We start from the raw sequence: 20,180 nt of genomic DNA, 5'->3' as shown, positions 1-20,180 counted from the left end.
GCGTCAAACTTACATGTACTCCGGACTTGTGTTGTCTTCTTCGTAGCTTACTGAGAGCTACTCGACGAGTCTGCCCTAGACCCGCCGCCGCCGTGAGACCCCGCTGCTACTCCCGCAACTCCAGTCTCCGTGACTCCACCTGCAATAATGCTCTCTTGCAGCTTGTAAAGATGCGAAGCCGTCCTCCCTCCAATCATCACGGTCACCTCATCTTCCATGATTCTCATGGTCTTCCTATCCCGATCACAACGGAATACCATACCACCATCATGAAGAACACCAAGTGAAATTAGATTCCTCCTTAGCCCTGCCGGCTGCCCTGCACGCGCTTGCCGCCTGGGCCGCAGCCCTAGCGAGCGCTTTGCCTGCCTGCCTGCACGTGCTATTCTTTTGGTCCAACAAATCTGGGTCCTCTCCCGATTGCTATTCCGCGCAGAATTTCCTCGGCAAGCATCCACAAACGTCCATGACGGACGATCTAACTTACGAATTCTGCTTCACCTCTAGATCAACAATCGTAACCTCATAACAACCTAGCTCATGATACCACTTGTTAGAATAAATCCAAGGCACTCCGTTGATCATCCGAGGACCAAGCAATCACACGAGCACGACACCGAGATTTATTAACGAGGTTCACCGATATGCATAATAGCACCGGAACGCAGGGAAAGCCGGCGGCATGTGCCAGTGTCCAGGGCAACCGGGTGCGGTATTGTAGCGGTGTCATGAGAAGGAGCGCCCATAGTCAGGCCCCGGAGATGTAGCCATATCAGTGAATCTCGTTAACAAATCTCGGTGTCGTGCTCGTGTAATTGCTTGGTCCTCGGATGATCAACGGAGTGCCTTGAATTTATTCTAACAAGTTCGGCCTCCCAGCCCGTGTTCCAGTTGAAGTCCATGGGGTCGTCGCCGGATCCGGGGAGTCATCGGCTCTTTAATTTGGACCGAAAGCACGGCCTTTTTCATGGCAGACACGCTCCACTACATGCTCCTTGTGCTTTTCAGCAGTGAAATCACACTGTGCTGCTCCCTGTTTGTCGCGGGTCCTTTGCTCTACCATGTTGCCCTCAACATGAACAAGATCCATGTCCTTGCCTGCTACGTGGTCATCGCCGATGCATAGCTCAGCCTCATTCTTCAGATCTTCCAAAGCAGTAGTAGCATCACTGGGTGTACCCCATTTATCCATGATGGGAAGGGCAAATTTGATAATTTGCCACCCTTTACCTCCCCCTTTCACAATTTGCCCCCCCCCCCCCCTCCCAGAATGACAGGTGGGGCCCGGGCCCGCCCGTCATTGAGACAATGGGTGGCAAATTGTGAAAGGGGAAAGTAAGGGATGGCAAATTATCAAATCGCCCGATGGGAAGGGGGGGGGGGGCAACTTTGGAAAGGGAGATGGAAACCCAAAAAGAAAAGTCAAAATAATAATCCTGTGCTGTGGTAGCCACGTACCGCAAACCAGAGGAAGCAGAGCCGAGGAGATGCAGAGGTGAAATATAATATTGTACTCCCTCTGCAAGCTGTCGCCGCTGCCGGTGCCTGCGCTACAGAGCTCGCGGACCATTCCGTTGATGAATGGCTTGGTCTCGTACCGGAAGCCTGCCTCCGATACTGTCTGTGAACTGCACCGACCCCGGCACGGCGTCAGGTCCGGGGTAATGAACGACACCACCTGCTGATCATCCAGAAGGTCACTCTCCACGGTTCCCAAGTGAGTCTTGTCTTATTGTCAACAGCAATGGCATCGATGGCAGTGGCACTTAGCAGCAGGTTACCTTTGCTTTGAGAGCATTATCATCCATGGCTGCGACCCCTTGGTCAATAATCCTTGCTCCGGACCATCAGATGTTCTTCCATGGGCCGCGGCAAGTGCAAGCCCTGCTCCTTGAACTCGTCGTTACAGGTCACCGGCGTGTCTGTGGTGGCGGTCATCTTCATATTGGCGTCCAGATACCTCCTGTCCATGGCGCCGTGGAACACCTCCATGCAGGCGTCGACCGGGGTCATCGCTGCTGGTCCTTCTCGCCGCATCTCTGGCAGGTCTGAGCCGGATGATGGCGGGAAGAAGAGGGCGACGGAGGTAGATAGGCAACGGTGACATCTTCGCTTCGTCTCTACTCCTAGCCGCCGGGGACAACATTTTCTACTATATACTCGATACAGAGCTATACAAGAAATTACAAATGAGATCTTTTTAGCTTAAACAACAACAACAACAAAATGGAATTGCCCAGCATAGTTCAGGCCTGCTAACACCTTTAGAAAATAAATTAATATATCATGCAATGTTCTGACCAAGATGCACCAGAAATAATCTTGTTAAGTGAGTATAAACTATGAAATCAATGCATTGTGGGCACCCTGGGGAATAGATAGATCCGGGCTCATTTTTGCATTATCCGTACAATCTCCTAAGAACAAGCAAAAAAAACAACGGAAAAAAGGAAGCCATGCCTACCATGTGCTTCACAATGAACAAGTGATTATTCTATAAATGGCCTCTTGCCACACTTAACAGCAGTACGGGAAGAACAGAAACAAGTCCAGATCCATTTACCTAACGCTTGCAACCTTTCCAACTTCAATATCTTCTCATCGCTTCTCCTCCCAACTTCAATCCCTACTGTTTGCAGATGATGCATTCTGAAGATTACCAACTAGATATGTTGGAACAGAGGCACTGTCAATGTTTGATAGGGGATTAGGGGTGAAGCTCCATCTCCACTAGTTGCTTGGGTCAATATGTTTGTTTCCACTGCTTGTCCCGGAACGAGAAGAATCAGATGCTGCTGCGAGCGCAACTACAAACCCATCTTCCAAGTGTTTTTTCATGCCTTCAAAAAGACATGATTGCCTCTGTTTCATTGATGCAAGAAGATGAGCTTCCCTGGTGCCTCTGATGTTCTAGGACAGACAACATCGAGAGTAAACCTTGCAATGCAAAAAAAGAGAGCTGGTAACTTTATTTGTGGAAGTTTAACCTCAAGTGATTAAATAAGAGGCAAATTTAGATACTACGCAAAGTTAGCAGGTGGGCAAACTGCGGTGAATCGATCACTTCCAGGTGACCATCTTCTGAGGACTCAAAGTAGACCCTACGATGCCCTGGATCATCTGCTCTACAAGGGCCAAGGAAGAGCCAGTAATTGTAATATCTGCAGTCTGATCCTAAGAGAACAATTTGTGGCTGATGTGCAAATCCTGTGGGTGATCCGTTAGCTCCAGAGTCAGCAATGTAATCCTGACTCCTCAGGCTTCCTGCCTGTCCTTGCATAGAAGAATCAAAACTGTGCGAGCTTCCTGTGTCTATTTACGTACTCATCACTAGATTGATAAATGGTTCTTGTACACTTGTTTATCTTCCCACCTGAGGCATGCGACTGTGCTCTCTGTATGTTAGACAGCACGCTTTGTGTTTACTATGGAAGGCAGTAGAAAACAATTATATAAGATTCTGCAGCTTCCAAACAGGGCATACAAATAGATAATAGAGCATTTGTATAAAGGCTGAGCTTGAACTTGGAACGTGAACACAACAAAGTTTTGCAAGATTGAGTTTCCCAACAACTGGGAAATGGCTATTGTATGTATTTTCACCTCGGATACTTCAAATGAGTTATATACGGTAACTTAAGGCGGGTATTCTCCCCTTAAGATGTTCATATACGGTATCCTAATGAACGTAGTGTCTACTTAAAATGTCCATTTCTGCCTAAAGCCGTAAGGAGAGATGATCATAATATATATAGTTGGGAAGTTGGGATAAACAATTATAAGTGAGATCATTTATGTTCGTTGTGGAGAAGTGAATAAAGCACATCAACACAAGAAGAAAATTCAATGGAGGTAAATTTGCATAAATGAATCAAGTAAATGCTACGGAGATACTCAATCAAAATTATATACAGAAGGGCAGCTATCATCGATATGAACAGTTTATTTCTGATACTACCTGTGGTGATTTGGCAAGTTCAGCAACCTTTAACAAACCGCTTCCTTTCTTAGAATAGTGCAAACAATTCACCTCTCAGTGTGCAAGGACGTGACCCATATTTAACCATTTGAAAAAAAATTCTCCTATAATTGAATAAAAGGATATATGTTACTTTGAAACAAAATCACTCATAGGGGGAATCTATTGCTACAGCATATATACAAATATTGGTAGCTCTAACCTGAAAGGAATGCACACCCACATACAAGTGTTAGATCTAGAATAATGAGGTGTCTCATTAGATCTACAATAATGAGGTGTCCGAAAGGTTGCAAAGCCTGGGGTAGAAAAAGGGGGAAAATACTGTGGTTACAGGATGCAATTTCCTCTTCGAATAAACTCGTAATCGTAACAAAGTGGGTTTTTTAGTACTGGGCCTAGCAAAAGAGAAAACCTGGCATAGTATTTCAACCCAAGTGAGAGAATTCAGGGATTTGATCCATTAATTCACATTGAATTCTTGTTCTCTAACCTGAAAGAGAAACATAGAGGCAAACCATTTAGCTATTGCATTTTTCAGATAAGTTCTTCAAACAGGAAGCAGGTATGCAGGATGACAGTTCTCTTATGCATCCATTCAAGACAATCGCCCTAATGAAGCAGCATCTAATCTGAACTCTATCTAGTTACCCCCCATCGAATCTACAAGAAAAGAAAGCAAGACAATTACTAGCTCAGTGGAACTTAGACTCTGGTCTGCATTCTATGAGAAGTATCACAAGACGAACACCTCAACTGAAACAGAAGTGGTGCTGCAATTGACAAAGTCATGGAACTAAACAAATGGAAATATGAGAAGAACAGCATACTCAGTTTCTTCACATGAAGTTGTATGGTTTATCGGACCATATAGAAAGATAATGATCATGTTGATGTCACACTTATTGCACGATCACAGTTACTCAATGTAATGAATTATGATGAACACAAGTCAGTAGCCTCGTGCTACTAGAAAACAAAGTCGATTCATCCTACGCTGTCATTTATTAGACCCTGTAGGTCCATATTGTTCTTCAAGGAAATCATTAACTTGATATCCAGAGTAGACTGGAACAGGAGCATAACAAAAAAAAATGCACGATAATGAAATGGCTCTACAAATTGCTCAACTCCAGCACTAGTCTAAGACCATATACTTCGACTTCTGAATGCAGCAGCATCATATTCGAAATATAAATTTTACACAATGTGCAACAAACTCGCCAATACCTCTGCCAATATAAATAAGTATAAGACCAACAAGACACAATGAGACTGAAGAAAACTAATAAAATGAACCTACTACTAAGTGTTACACTCATTCAAAATTCATCTATGGACTGTCCTACAGTTCTGAAATGACGCCGCAGCATTGAAGTGTATTTTCCTCAGCAACGAGGAATCCTGGAGGTCACATTTGCACAATAAGAAAATAATACAACAAACTATGCTAATTCCAGGGAGTTTCAACAAAATTTGCACCTTGTCATGGAATGCTTGTGCGAACTCATCAAATGTAAAGGGATGAGCATCCATACTACCAAAATGTATGTAGACAAACAGGACAACCTGCCAAAAATGTTTTTGAATTAACAGATGTTGGACACAGTTTCAACATGAAAACTAGTAGAGGAAAAAGGTGGGCGCACCAAAATTTACTAGCACGACAGTAACACAAACAGTAAGTTCAGAAAGAATTTTTCAGTTAACCAAGTACATATAGGCTATTAAGATTTTTAACAACATGCTTAGGCCATTAATGTTCCAAAAGGACAAATATATTATAGGAGGCGTGTCTACATATACCCGCTACCGAGATGTAACTAAATCTGGTAAACTACTGGTTGGATTCATGAACAAAATTGGTAGCAGTATAGAAAGATTATTGGAGCCAGTCTTGTTCATGACCAGCATAGGACACATACGATCATTCACTATGCAGTAAATTCCATAAGTTAATAGAATATAGAAGTTGGACAGACTGGTCATGAGCTGTTTTTCATTTCATGTAAGGTAAATTCCATCAATGATGATAATACTACTCATGTATTCTCACAGTAATGTATTGCATATAACCTGGAAAAGCCTTTTCACCATTTCAGGTGATGACTCCCAAGGTTTTGTGGGAAATGGTTGTTTCATCCTGACACTTGATGGAGGAAACCTGGCAAGTAAATCTGCAAGAGAAGCACTAACACTTAAGTAAATTGGCTTATATTAGAAAAAAAAATGAGAACAAAGAGGTAGAGGATGATATTACAAACCTTTACAAAGGGGGCAGCCGTGTCTCCCGGTTGAAGAAAGATGATCTGAACATCTTAATGGGTTAGGACCTGCTGGTAACTCACTGAGCTCAAGCTCCTCATCATCAACTAAAGTAGCCTGTTCAGTTTGTAGTTCTGACGATTCTGATTCATCAACTGAAACATGGCACTCCACTCGAGGATGCTCTTCAAATCAGCAACTGCTACATGGCACCTAAAATAGCGAGAAATCACCGTGAGTGTTCTACACAGAAGGCAGACTAAGTTCCACTTAACCAGATTAAAAAATGTCAAATTGCAATATCTCCAAATGACTGCCATTTAATAGCTTTGCCTGTCAGACAAAGTTCCCTGGCTTTTAGGAGCTATACTGAAAAATGTATACTGAGTAGACAGATTAGAGGATGTGAATAATTTTAGCCAGTTTGGGCCTCGCAAGCCCCTTTCAGCCTGATCATCCATTACAAATGATACACATAAAATAATAAAAACACAGATAAAAACTGTTGGAAACAAAGCTCATAAAATACTTAAAACTGCCTAGTCAAAAGTCAAATTTTCAATGTGTAACCCAATAGCAATGTCATTTTGATGACAGTCCATATACAATTCGAAATTCAATTAAATATTAGATGCGTGGGGATGAGATACAGAAACAATGTAACAATGTATGTTGATAAATGAGAACAGCAATTGTTAAACTTTGAAAGTCTTTGGACAGAAGGTCAAGAAATTAATCTCTGGATTTTGAGGTAACTATTAGGAAAAATATCTCAATCTTTGACAGGCTGTTTCTGTGGGCTTCTTTCTTATAGCTCAATATGAATGAAAGACGTTCACTGCCAAGAAAACTCTCTTTTCCCTCGCATCTCAAGGTGGACTCTAGTGCTATTCCTTCAAATTCGGCTAATATGCCAACCTACTGAGGAAAAAAAGATGGGTCTTATATGCCAATCAGCTAACATTAGTGTGAGAACAGTCACTGGCCGGTGCTTTTCATACCTGCATGTTCTTCTTCATCAAAACACCATCTTTATCTCTCTGGTTTAACATTTTTGTCTGATATATTATTTCCATAATTCTGCATTGTCGCCATGTACCTTTAGGATGAGAACCAAAGATACACTATAAGAAGCAAAACAGAGTAAAAGGAAGAACATCTTTATTTGAAGCGTAACATTACTTTTTGATTGCTATGCAGCGACCAAAACCTCGATCAAGGGATGATCTATTCATTACAATTGCATCTTCAATATCATATCCACTGTAACTCATGACAGCAACAGTTGCATTCTGCCCAGCCCCAAGCTTATCATATCCCACCTGGAAAGAAATGCAGTACAATGTGTGATACATAAAAATTAAAATGAGGATGGGAGAGGAGGGGGAAGGTGACGGACCAACTCGATTATTTTCATTGCAAGCAGGGGATACTGCACAGACACTAACAAATATAGTAATGCTAGAAATGGCAGAAACAAGATAAATCCAAAACATCCTTTCAGAACAAAAATAGATGCAGATCACAAACAAAATACTCCCAATACAAACTAAGGGTGGAGCCTGCCACAAGGTGTATTATTTATACCAGTCGCAATTTCAGGTACATCCACAGAAAGAGCACCATACTCACCGACTAAGACACCTAAATTACGAGACTGAACAATATAACCACTGTTTGCTTCACGTGAGTAACCAAAATATAAGATGAAGAGAATTATCGTCAACAATGTACAGCTGAAAAGGGTGTTACAACTTCTGGAGGGGCAAATTAACTCAGCAATGGTGTCACAGGATAGTCAGGTTTGAGAGGGGGGCGGGGGGGATGCAGTTATATGACCTCTCCTAGATAACATGGAATACTAATACTAAGAATGTCATATCACTGCAAACAAAATGATCACAGGATACTACTGAATACGACATTTTCATAATATTTCTGTCACATGCCACAATTGCTATATAGCAAACTGATTCCATAAGGGAAAACAATGCCAACACAAGCTGATTTTCTCACATTTGTTATGTAGTGAGAATGTTTTTATCAAGCTGCTAAATATTATATATCTGAAGATCTTACTGTAGAACTGCACGTACCAGCCAGTTTACCCAAAAGATCAAGCTGATGGGGATTGGGGAAAGGTGGGATATGCATTTATACTTAAACATTAACCTGCAATTCTCTTGTGTTGAAACTAAGCTTGCAACAGTAGTTTCATTCTTTGGTACATAAGGCAGCATATAACAAGCTTAAACTAATAAATTCTAACTAGTACCATCCTAGATAGAGATGAACAACATGAGTTTGAAGCTTCTTTCGTAACTCCCAGCTCGCATACCACATTAATGAGCGAACAGCCCTAAGATGGAATAAGCCCACTAATATACCTAATGTACCCCCAGCAATATGATGAGAAGCTATTCCCCAAAGTCTGGAGATAAAGTATTGACTTCAGACATTAATGAATTTATTATATAAGAGGGTTATCCGTCAGAACAACAACCGATTCTTTTAGTTAGGTTTGACTTAATTAGGTAATTTCCCAGGAAGTGGCAGTATTGAGTAGAATCAGTTTCTGTTCTTGCTATTTGATATTCTCAAAACACACTGTTTATTCCTAGGAAAGTAGGAATACAAATTTTCATTAGCATGATGCTAGCACTCATGGTAAGCTAGTAGAAATCAAGAGAAAACAAACAATACTTGCTTCTCATTTACAAATGCTTACAGATCACACTGTAAGTTGCTATTTCAATGCAAGTTCCACATTGTAAATCTGCATGTATCGAGTCAAAAACTCCGTAGCTGCTATTTCAATGCACACAAAGTCGTATCTTGTATGAAATTGCACCCAGATACAATTGGTGAACAATTTGATTCCAAGTACACAAGTAAAAGAAAATGTAGAGTGAAGTGCACTGTAGGTACCTGAACTATTTCAGGGGTGTCACGTAGGCGCTCCGACTATGAAAATCATCATCCAGGTCCCCAAAGTGCAGTAAGTGTGTCATCGAGGTCTAAATTCAGTTCAACACTAAAGTAGTCCGAGGACTTCTATTTTGCCTAACATGACACACTTACTGTATTTCAAGGACCTGGATGATGATTTTCATGGTTTGAGGACCTACATGACACCCTTGAAATAGTTCAAGGACCTACTGTGCACTTCACTCGAAAATGTAGCCTTTTATTTTTGAGGAAATATCAACAATCTAGTTCTACAGAAGACTTGAATACACCTACATACAGGAGCTACCAACCAAAGGTATGTCCTCAAATTGTAAGCTATTAGCTAGTATTGCTTCTAAAGCTCTTAACAGGTTAAAGCAACAATTACCAGATTACATACCCAAGTACACACTCAAATTTCTGATAGGAAGCGATTTTCCTAAACCCTAAACACTAAACCAGATTACATACCCAAGTACACACTCAAATTTCTGATAGGAAGCGATTTTCCTTTGAAGCATCAGATTACTTGTGTATAAGTGTTGTAACTGTTGTATAAGAGATATCATCAATCCAAGCTCGTATGCCTTTGTTAATTTATCATCCTAGCTCTTGAGTAGTACTCCATCCGGAAAAGAATGTCGAGCCATAGTTCAATTTATTTTTTGCAAAAACCCCCTCATACATCTAACTCTCCTACTCATCACCCCGTCTCCAACTTCCCCCTTCCCCCGTCGCCACCATCGGGAGCTTCCACAAGCGCAGCTGCCGTCGGGCCTGAACCTTCCCCGCGCGCCACCAGGCCCAGCTCGCAGGACCAGCGCCGCCGCCGCATCCCTGCATCACGCATACGGCCGCCGCCACCTCGCCGGAGCCCCCACCGCTGGCCTACATCTCCTTTACCGCGCCGGCTCCCATCTCTCCTCAGTGCGGCACAGGTGGTGGCACACGTGCGTACAGGAGGCGCGCCCCGAGCTCCCCGCCGCCATCTATCCTCAGTGTGGATCAGTGAGAAAGGAGTAATCTGCGGTTCCTCTGGCTGCGTTGGCCATGATCCCTCGGTCTCCTCTATTGATTCCCCAGCGCCGCCAATGCTCTTTGCTTAAGCTGTTCTCTGTGACTAATTTCGGTAGAATTTTGGTTGCAGGCGACCGCCGCCGCCGCCTCCCGCCTCCACTGCTGCCTCTGCTGGTACTCCTCCCGTGAAATTACTTTCAATTGAGCAAGAAACAGTGGTATGGATCAGTGAGAAAGGCAGAAACAATAGTCATTCAGAGAAAGGCAGAAACAATAGTGTGGATCGGCAGTGAAAGGCAAAACAGAGAAAGCAATAGTGTGGATCAGTGACATCATTCATTTTTCAGAATATCCTTCAGAGATCTGAATGACTATCATGATATGCCAATAGGATCTGAATTCTGAAATGGCATGTTGTTATATGCCAATAGGAGCACTTCCAAAAATCAGTGATCTTGACAGTCACTAGGAGTACTTAATTCAAATGACAGGAGTAACTGGATTTTGTTTACTGAATTTTGGAGTATCATGCATATGGTAAAAGGACCAGTGCACAACTTAATTTAATTATTACTCCTACAACTACTACAGATGCTATATATACCAGCAGTTAAAAAAGGTTCAGAGCAGACTTCACATGGGAGTGTCAGAGAATTGGCTGGAAACAGCTCTTTGTTTAACTTATTTGGCCTTCCTAAATGAGTGAACAAAGTAAACCCAATCAAGAATTTGAGATAAGGATGTCATGATCCCTTGCAGTGGCAACTATAGATCTATATCTGATTGATTTGCAACTAAATTCTAGCCCCTCTGAATTATGAGCCTGAATGCACAGCAAGTAGTAATTTTAAAAAGTACAGCAAGGAGTAGCATCCATATGTTTAAAAAGCAATTCAGCTCTATTTCTGTGTGTATCCATATGCTCAATTCAGCTCTACTCCCATCTCTAGATAAATAAAAAAGGAGTAATCTGTACTGTTATTTCACAATAAACTGCAAATTTTCAGCACCAAACCAGAAAAATTATCTCGAACGATTATGGCCTGAATTGCGACAGTACTGAAAACATGCAAACATGCCTAAAGGTTCAGTGTTTCACTACTGAAGTGGGGTTAAAGGTTCAGTTTTTTCCAGTGTATTGACATTGTCTAAAGGTTCAGCACATTGAAGTACATTCAGTGTTCGGTGTTCAGCAAACAAATGAAGGTTCAGTGTTCAGCAAACAAATGAAGGTTCAGTGTTCAGCAAACAACTAAAGGTTCAGTGTTTCACTACAATTGTCACTTTGCAGTTAAAAAAACTCATGAAGTGGGCAAAGTTGAAACCTCCAGGCAACAGTTCAAACAGAACATCAAACATGTTTTGCCCAAGAAGTTCATATCAAGCCTAGGAGTATTTGGTTACAGTTAAGTGTTATAAATTCAGGTGTCCATTCAGTTAAGTGTTGTATAAATTCAGTTAAGTGTTATAAATTCAGTTAATTGACTCTGCTTGCCACATCTTTTTCAGCAGGGAGATGATGCTACTGTCTGAACAGAGACTACTGAACTTTGCCTAAAAGAGTTGCCGATTTAAAAGTCCTAGTGACTGCGAACCCAAAATTCATCCTCTGGTGGTTGAGGCACTGAATCTCACGCGAGAGGAAAGTCACCATGACCCATTCTGTTCCGTTCTGCTTTTGAAAGCTAGTTGCCGTTTTTGATGTGTAATCTGTCAGCGTCTACTAACCACGCACACACATCGAATTGTCCAAAGACATTTCTAGCTGAACTCTTGGAGGTTCTCTGCCTTCCACATCTTTTGCAACAGTGATATGCTACTGTCTGAGATTGCTGAGCTAATGGGCAAAGTAAGAAGAAAGAGGGGATGATGATCTAGCTCACCAGCTTTCCATGAGAACCTTCTCCTGGTTCATGAGCACCAGCGCCGACATGGAGAAGCTGTCCTACTTGGGGATGAGGAACTTGCACACGGGCACAGCGCCGTACAGCCGGGAGAGGCGGCTGTCCTTGCCCTCCTCCACCGTGTACGACACCACGTTGTACGAGGCCAGCAGCCGGAGCATGTGGTCCACCATGTCCGCCGCTTCCCGGTTCGCCACGGACGGGAGCTTGGCAGCCACCGCTGCAGGGGTCAACAACTTGCTGCCGGCAGCCATCAGGGTCTCGAGTAGTCCCAGCTCGATGGCGTTCTTCAAAGACGAGGCCAGCAGCCGGAGCATGTGGTCCACCATGTCCGCCGCTTCCGGATTCGCTGCGGACGGGAGCTTGGCGGCCACCTCGGCAGGGGTCAACAACTTGCCGCCGGCAGCCATCAGGGTATGCTACATGTCGTTAAAATAAGAACAAACTAATAAAACTATAACACCAAACAGATTATATGAACCATCCATGATACTGTATGTAAGTTTTCAGTTCCTTCCATTCCCCACCACGATTCTGTATGTCACATGGCATCCACATGGCATCATTAAAATTCTGTTGTCACAATTATTTAGCAGTACAAAACTCCCAACCAGAGAGGTAAATTATGCCTCATGGTGTGCTGCAGTTCAGTACCCCAGGTCCTAACCAATTCAGTCATCCGCATGGCATCATCTAATTTCAGCATGTCACACTTACTTAGTTAATCTATGACAGCGAACTACTAATAAGAACCATTCATGGTATTGTGCCAGGACCATACAACAGACCGGCATCTTGTTTATAATTAGAGGGTTATGAAGAAACCATGAGGAAGCCAATAGCATGATCTCCAATTATAATTCTGATGGTCTAAACAAATTTCAGCAGCAATGATATGTCCAGGTGGTTTACGCCCATTTGCACCACTAAACGAAGAGGGAGGCATGTGGGTCATTACCTTTTAGTCCAGCCTGGAGCTTGAGGGTCGACCTTGCCTGTTGTCTGAACCGAAACTGCAAGCATCACTATCTTCATGGTCTTGAATCACTGCGCGCTGCTCGTCGGTTGCCCTGTTGAATCCTAGTCACAGTACTCCCAGTTCCTCATTGTCCGCTCGATGGCCGAGATCTAGGGCCGCCGCCAAAATCACTCTTGGCTGTGATGGCTGCCCCAACGAGGCTGAATCCAACCCAATCCTGGACTGCAAGCTGTCAGCAGTAAAATTTGAGCAGATCCTTGCAAGTACGCCTTTGCCCAACCTGTGCGCTTCATCTTGCAAATTCCAGTATCCATCAAAGCTTGGTCTCCTTCACCCATCTTAAGCCAGCAAAGGCTCTTAGTTGAGTACAGTGTTGCATCATCTGGGCAGCGGTCTGCTGCCTACATTAACAAACAAACAAAAAGTCACCACATTGGCTTATTAACTGCTATGACCCACATATACTACTGCGCTGTTCTCAGGTACGTACACAAGAAAATTGCCAGGGCAGCTTACCACTAGACTAGAGTTAAGGTGGTAAACTGGGCACTGATTACCTGAGAAATCAAATAATTGATACACGCTAGGATGCTGAAATTAAGACCCATTCATCCAAACAAGAGCTTAATTTGTTCCTCTGTCCTCTCTATCCAACAATTAGTATAATAAGATAAACTATTGACAATTTTCTATAACAGATATACTACTTGATGGTTTTATGCCAGAGTTACAATTGAAATTTTGAAGCAAATCTACAGTGATGTCCTACTGGGTTTTCTGTTACTAATGCAGAAAACCTTAGTAGCGTTGGCACAGCAGAAATTGCTTTCTGTAACAGCCATGCAGGGGATTTGCATCAATAGACTTTCTAAACATAAATGCAATCCTTATAGAAAGAAAATTAAAACAGCAAAAGAACAAATAAAGGACGCACATACACTTTACTAAATTCTTACTAGAGATTCAAAATAATAGAAAGCATGTCAACTCTCAATTTAAAGCTTTGGTTATCACACAACAGCAAATTAAGTGTAGGCTAACTGGCTAAGATATGGTGCAAGTGCAATAATATACCATAGAGTAAAGTTTGACTGCAGTAGCATAATCGTTTCTCTTATTTGCCTTGCTTTCTTCTAACTTGAGATCAGCTGGATTCATGTTGTTCATGGAGTTATCCTGAAACAGCACACAAATCATTTGGCACAAGTAATGAGGATGTGTGGTAAGGAGATAAGACTTACATACTTACATGAGCTATATCAGAAGGGCATGAGAAAAAAATTAAAAGACAAAATATTTATGATGTGAACATTTTATTGATCCAGTTCACTCATTTATATGACTGCACAATAAACTGCTTATTTCACATACCACAGTAAACTTCACATCACATCCTCACACAAAGAATTGAGTACCTATTATTAAGTTATAAGGGCATGCTGAAGAACCTATAGAAAGGAACTTATATTGGCAGTGATGTCTCAAGTTATACCTCCACCGATGGCATTGATTTCACCAAATGAATTATCCATCAACACTCCAGTCCCGCGCATATGGAGTACGTGAAGTTACTCAAAGAAGGATCTCAACATATTTCTGTCTATTGTTATATGCAGCAATTTCTATTGGAAGATGGCCAAACTGTTATAAGAATAAAACAAAGATAAGTTTCACTGGAGCATTTGCAGAATGGTAATACAAAATAACAGAAGCACAGCCAAGGAATGAAGTGTGAACACAAGGTATATGATAATATATTTAGATATTCAACACTATGGTTCAAATAAAGAAGAAAAAAGAAACCCGTTCAGTTTTAATACAGCAACATCTTAAAGCAGTAATTACACATCTGACAAGAACTTCAGAAGATAATGCCTCAAAGCACTGAACAAGAACTCACTTATCATTCCACCAAATTATTGTCAGACACTCCAGAGACATCATCTTGTACAGATTCGCATCGTTCGTAAATGGTAGAAATATAAAATATTAACCACAAGGTTTGCACTTCAATTGGAACACCAGGTATGATGGTATATGGATCGATTGTGCATCTAAGAATAATGGTGTAAATTCATCCCTTCATGGTCACCAAGGACCAACCGGAATCATTAATGGACTTCTTAGGCTTTGAGGGTGAAAATAACAGATAACTAAGCTTTGCTTAGCCTTAACAACACAGCATGGTTTTGCATTAGTTTCTTAACATAATATTGCTGGAGTGAAAGTTAAAACTTACATCATTACGAACATCAGGATCTGCACCAGTAAGCACTTGTAGAAGTCAGTTAAGCCATTGTTGGCAGCAATTGTTAAGGGGGTTACAGTGCCAACACCCTTCACCTCAGTGCCAGCCTAACACAAGAAATGTTGCAAAGACACTTCTAAATAAGCATGACATCATTTATACTCCTTCCTTTTTCATGTGATACTTATCAAGAGTTCAAAAGATGTCAATGAAATGAGATGAATGCACCATACCTTAATCAGAAGCTTCACACATTTCAGCGAGCCAACATTGAGAGCCACAATAAGAGGTGAATAGGCAGTGTTGAATACCTTGTTACACTGAGAAGAAATATTAAGAAAATCAGTACCCTTACATGATGAATGTTCGGGAACATGTTTGATCTTTTTATCATTGAAATAGAGATATCTTTGTTAATATGGGCAGTTGACAAAGAGAAAGTAGTACCAGACAAAACAATCATGAATTTACTGATGTGGATCCTGTTAACCTAAGAAGGAAGGGTACATAAACAAGTGACGTACATCTGCATGGTGGTCCAACAAAATCTTCATAGCACCAACCTGCTTACAGAAAGCAGCCATATGCAGTGGTGTCCCGGTATCACACAATGAATCAACATTGGCCCCTTCTGAGAGCAAGGCTTTTACTATTTCACAATTTCCTGAATGAGAAATACAAAGTAGGTTATTAATTCATAACAATATGGAAAACAATAGGTTATTTGCATAATACATAATATCCAACAGGTTATTTGGCATTGCTGCTGCTGCTGTTATTGTGACAGTACTTTTTGTTAGTGAAAGCTTGTTAATATCATTTTATCATGGGCATATGCTGGAGACAGTTACCTTAGGGATCAAAGTTTCCAAAGCAATATGTGCACTTAGCTAGTTGTATTGGAATACTACCTCCGTTCTCAAATAAATGACATGCTAGAATGTGTGCAGTGAACTTGAAAAAAAAAACTTTTCATTTATACCACCAGCCTATGTCAATGACATGTAGGATCAGGCCCTATCTGTCATTGACACAACCTGGTTTTGTAGATGAAAGTTGCACCATAAGTGATGGTATGGATGAAAATAGTTACTCCACTTGCAGATTTATTAGGATTTCGCACATGAAAATGACCATGGATTTGTCATGAAAAATACTTCAATGTAACAAAACTTTTACTAACAAATAGTTATGAAAAGTAATGGCCAAACATGTTTGACTGAGACCGTGTCAATGTCCTCTAAATGGCAAGTAACAATGAACAGAGACAGTAATTAATGAGTATAAATTCTAAAATGTGTTTAAACAATTTAGGAACCCACGTGGTACCAAGTTGTCCAGAAAATAGGAGTGTATAGCCTCACACTTCTTTGCTAGATATCTTTGCTGTATATAAACATTGAAATCTGCGGAAGACAATTAGTGTGAACTACACCTCCAATGTTAAGAGGTTCATTTTATTACGTTTTTCATGCAACATAAGATTTGGATATGTATTCATTTACCTTAGGAAGTAACTGTAAAATAACTAGGTTGGAAACATCAGGAAAATTATTGCAATGAGAACCAAATAATCAAAGAAGGTACTATACGAATGTGGCATCACTCACTTATAAATGTATAACCAGCAACAGTAACTGTAAATAGTGGCTGTAAACAAGTCCATATTTGTTATCTTACAGCTGATAGGGACGTAAACAAGATAACTTCTGGATTGACATAATTGAATAGATGTCAGTGAAATACCCACAACAAGTATGAATAGTGACTTGAAACAAATTCATATTTTACTTTGTTTTCCTGACACAATAAATTATATCACTTCTGAATTTACCCATACTGAATTTATGTCAATGCAGCTCATTTTGAGACAAGGAATACATAATTCATGATACATACACACACGCGCATTGATAAAGGGTGTTTTTTAGACTTAAAAGATAGCAATTAATAAACAACTCATTTGTCACAGAAACATCTCTAAATGCTCAGATGACACTGTCATATCTATGCACATGCACAACCAATTACGACATGGGCATTTTCTACCTTCTTACTTATAATGTACATGATCCGTTTCAAGTTTCATTACATCACCCCAGAACACACAAACAAAGAATTTGAAGACACAGAGGAACAAGATAAGCACATGTAGGGAGAGACCTCCTGCAGCAGCCAAATGGAGAGGCGTAGACCCTTTTCCATCGGGCTTATCTGAATTAGCACCATGATCAAGAAGATACCGGAAAGTCTCCAGAGTGCCAGCAATAATTGCATTAGCCAGAGGTGTATAGCCTATCAGGGACATCAAAGAGAATAAACTGAATAAGAGACTCATAGACGAAAATTGCCCAAGAAATAGAAGAAAATCATGTAAAGGTTTTGCGATATAAACATGCATCTGTTTCCAGAATACACATACAAACATTTTACATACAACATCACATTCAGAAGTCAGAACTAGGAGGACAGAAATTTTAGGTTCCCTTTAAATGTAATCATACATGAAAATATCTTGGCTCAAGGCACTCACACTTTCATTTTAATGATCCACAGTAGAATGAATCACCAAAAGATTAAAAAGGATAAAGAATTGAAAAGCCTAGGCTATAAGCGCCCAAGTCATGTGTATAATCAAACAAGTGTCATATGATTCCACTTCAATATGTACATATTATGCAAGTGCCGTGATGCCAAGATACTTTGTTACACAATACAAAGATCAGATACTACAGGTCGTTTAAAAGCCAGAGTATATTCATAAACAGCATTAAACAAGAAATAATGGAGGAGTTTGGAGTTCGTTGTTGATTCATCCAAATCAAAAGGTTTCTGTCAAAACAGTATACACTGCATCTGGAATAAATGAACTTCATGAGATTAATGCAAACAAAGGAGTTAGATGTATGTTTCAAAAACAGGGCCAATTGACAAGTTAAGCCTTAGATTTCTCAACAAAACAAGATAAATCCAGTCGCATTTTTGGCATAAATTAGTTCAATTCCCAGGCATATATAAGCTGACTTTACATAAAATTTCCCTCCAATTAAGGTAATCTACAAACCATTTTCTATGATAGTAGTTTGTAGACTGCCAAAACTAGAAAAATGAAACATGGAAACGACAGAAATAGAGGCATGGTTACTCATGATTGATTACGCATCGTGCAGACCGCATGAAATTCAACCCAATCTGATAGCCATCCTCATGGTAAGTGATCAGTCCCTCCCATTGCTTGGTGTCAAGGAAGCAGACAACCAAACAGCCAATCCATCACATCTGTCAAGAGGAGCTCAACGAAACCAACCTCCAGTCATCTACTCTAGTCTAGGGGGGAAGAAAACAAGGGTCTTGCTTTCGTAAGAGGAGGGAGGGAGACCAAGTGCCCACCTGTCTCGTCGGTGGAGCTCCTCGACCAGACCAGGTACACGCACACCGGCATCCTCCCACGGCGCGTGGCCAAGTGCAGCGCCCCGGCGCCGCGGAGCTTCACGGCCTCCGCCGCACCCCTGAGGCGTCCCTTCCCGCCGTCCAGCGCGCTCGCGGCCCCTGCGTGGAGACACGGACCCAAAAAAAATGGAAAAAATCTCCCAAAATCGGCGCTCGATCGAGCACCCAGAACCCAAAATCCGCGGGCGGAGCAGGATGCGAGCACGTACTCTTGAAGAGCTAGAGGTTGCCTTCGGCCGCCGCCCGGAGACGCCGCCGCTGCAGTGCACCGGGACCTGCAGGGGGAGAAGAGGGGTCGGGTGTTAGCGCTGGGGTTCATCCGCAGTTTATCAGGGGCCGGGCATGGGTTTGGCGGAGGAGGTCGCTTACCGGAGGCGAGGGGCGGCGCCATGGCCGCTGCCAGAGAGTGTGTCGGCGGTGGATTGGTGGGAGTTGGTAAGATTTTGGAGCGGGCTGCCTAAGGCCGGGCCGGGCTCGCAAAAAACCCAACCTGCCCGAGCCCAGCCCGAAGCCTGATACTTTTCAAGTTCGAGCCCAGCCCAAACACAGGCACGAAACCCACCCCCCCGGCCTGAATGACACTTTTCATGCCTCCCGGGCATGCCCCTCCCGAAGGCCAAGCCCGGCCCAAAGCCGGATACTTTTTCAAGCCCAGACCAAACATACTCCCGAAGATCGAAAACCCAACCTGATTGACACTTTCCATGCCTTTGGGTGCACACCCGGCCCAAACTATATTAGGTGATTGAAAATGAGGCCTGATCTCGACCCAAATGTCAAGACCAACTCAGCCCAGCCCAGGTTTTTTGACCGGGCTCGGGCCGGGTTGTCGAGCTAGATTGTCTGTCCATCAAGCACCTAGAGAAAAAATTGACATCTACAATTTTTTAAATCGTTGCATCCTAAATGTGCTGCCATATCTCCTTTCTCTAACTGTTTTATATTGTTCATATTCTTTCTGTTTCTTTCCTGCGGCCTAACCGCCTCCCTCCCCCCCCCCCCCCCGGCATCTGACTAGCATTGCCACACGCCGCCTCATTGGTTGCCCTCCTCCCATCCCCGTCTTGGTCGACACGCCCACCCATCCCTGTACCCCCTCTTCCCATATGAAGAGCCCCAAGGACCACACGTCCCTGCCTCCCTCGGTTGGTGGTTGACGGTGGCCCCACGCCATGTTGGCACACCTACTCAAGACCGTGTTTGTATACAAACGCGATTTGCATCATATATGCACACCAAAGCAAAGTTAAGGCATTAGTTTAATGTATGTCGCAAGTTTTAGCAGTAAACTAACTTTTCACTCCAAGTTTTAGCGACGGTGGTGTAAATTGACTCTTAATTTAGAGTGCATGGATTTAACCAAGAATTGGCCCGAGGAGGAAAGGTGCC

General features: G+C 42.2%; 1 pseudogene across 1 annotated transcript; it reads right to left on the bottom strand.

Moving 5' to 3' along the window:
- Positions 1-2,317: 2,317 nt before the first annotated feature.
- Positions 2,318-19,197, bottom strand: LOC125526655 (uncharacterized; annotated as a pseudogene). The gene is made up of 19 exons (XR_015609661.1): positions 19,161-19,197; positions 19,001-19,066; positions 18,732-18,890; positions 17,505-17,636; positions 15,866-16,005; positions 15,575-15,661; positions 15,333-15,448; positions 14,586-14,734; positions 14,168-14,269; positions 13,073-13,494; positions 12,094-12,533; positions 7,427-7,566; positions 7,246-7,343; positions 6,244-6,457; positions 6,056-6,156; positions 5,462-5,548; positions 4,395-4,472; positions 4,182-4,278; positions 2,318-4,083 (listed from the first exon to the last, which is right to left on the bottom strand). The product of XR_015609661.1 is annotated as an uncharacterized LOC125526655 (transcript).
- Between the last annotated feature and the right edge of the window lie 983 nt (positions 19,198-20,180).

This window comes from Triticum urartu, chromosome 1A (assembly GCF_056163025.1).
Source record: "Triticum urartu cultivar PI428250 chromosome 1A, HENAU_Tu73, whole genome shotgun sequence".
Classification (NCBI taxonomy): domain Eukaryota; kingdom Viridiplantae; phylum Streptophyta; class Magnoliopsida; order Poales; family Poaceae; genus Triticum; species Triticum urartu.
Note: the sequence above shows the minus strand (reverse complement) of the source record. Positions and strands in the feature narration are given on the sequence as shown.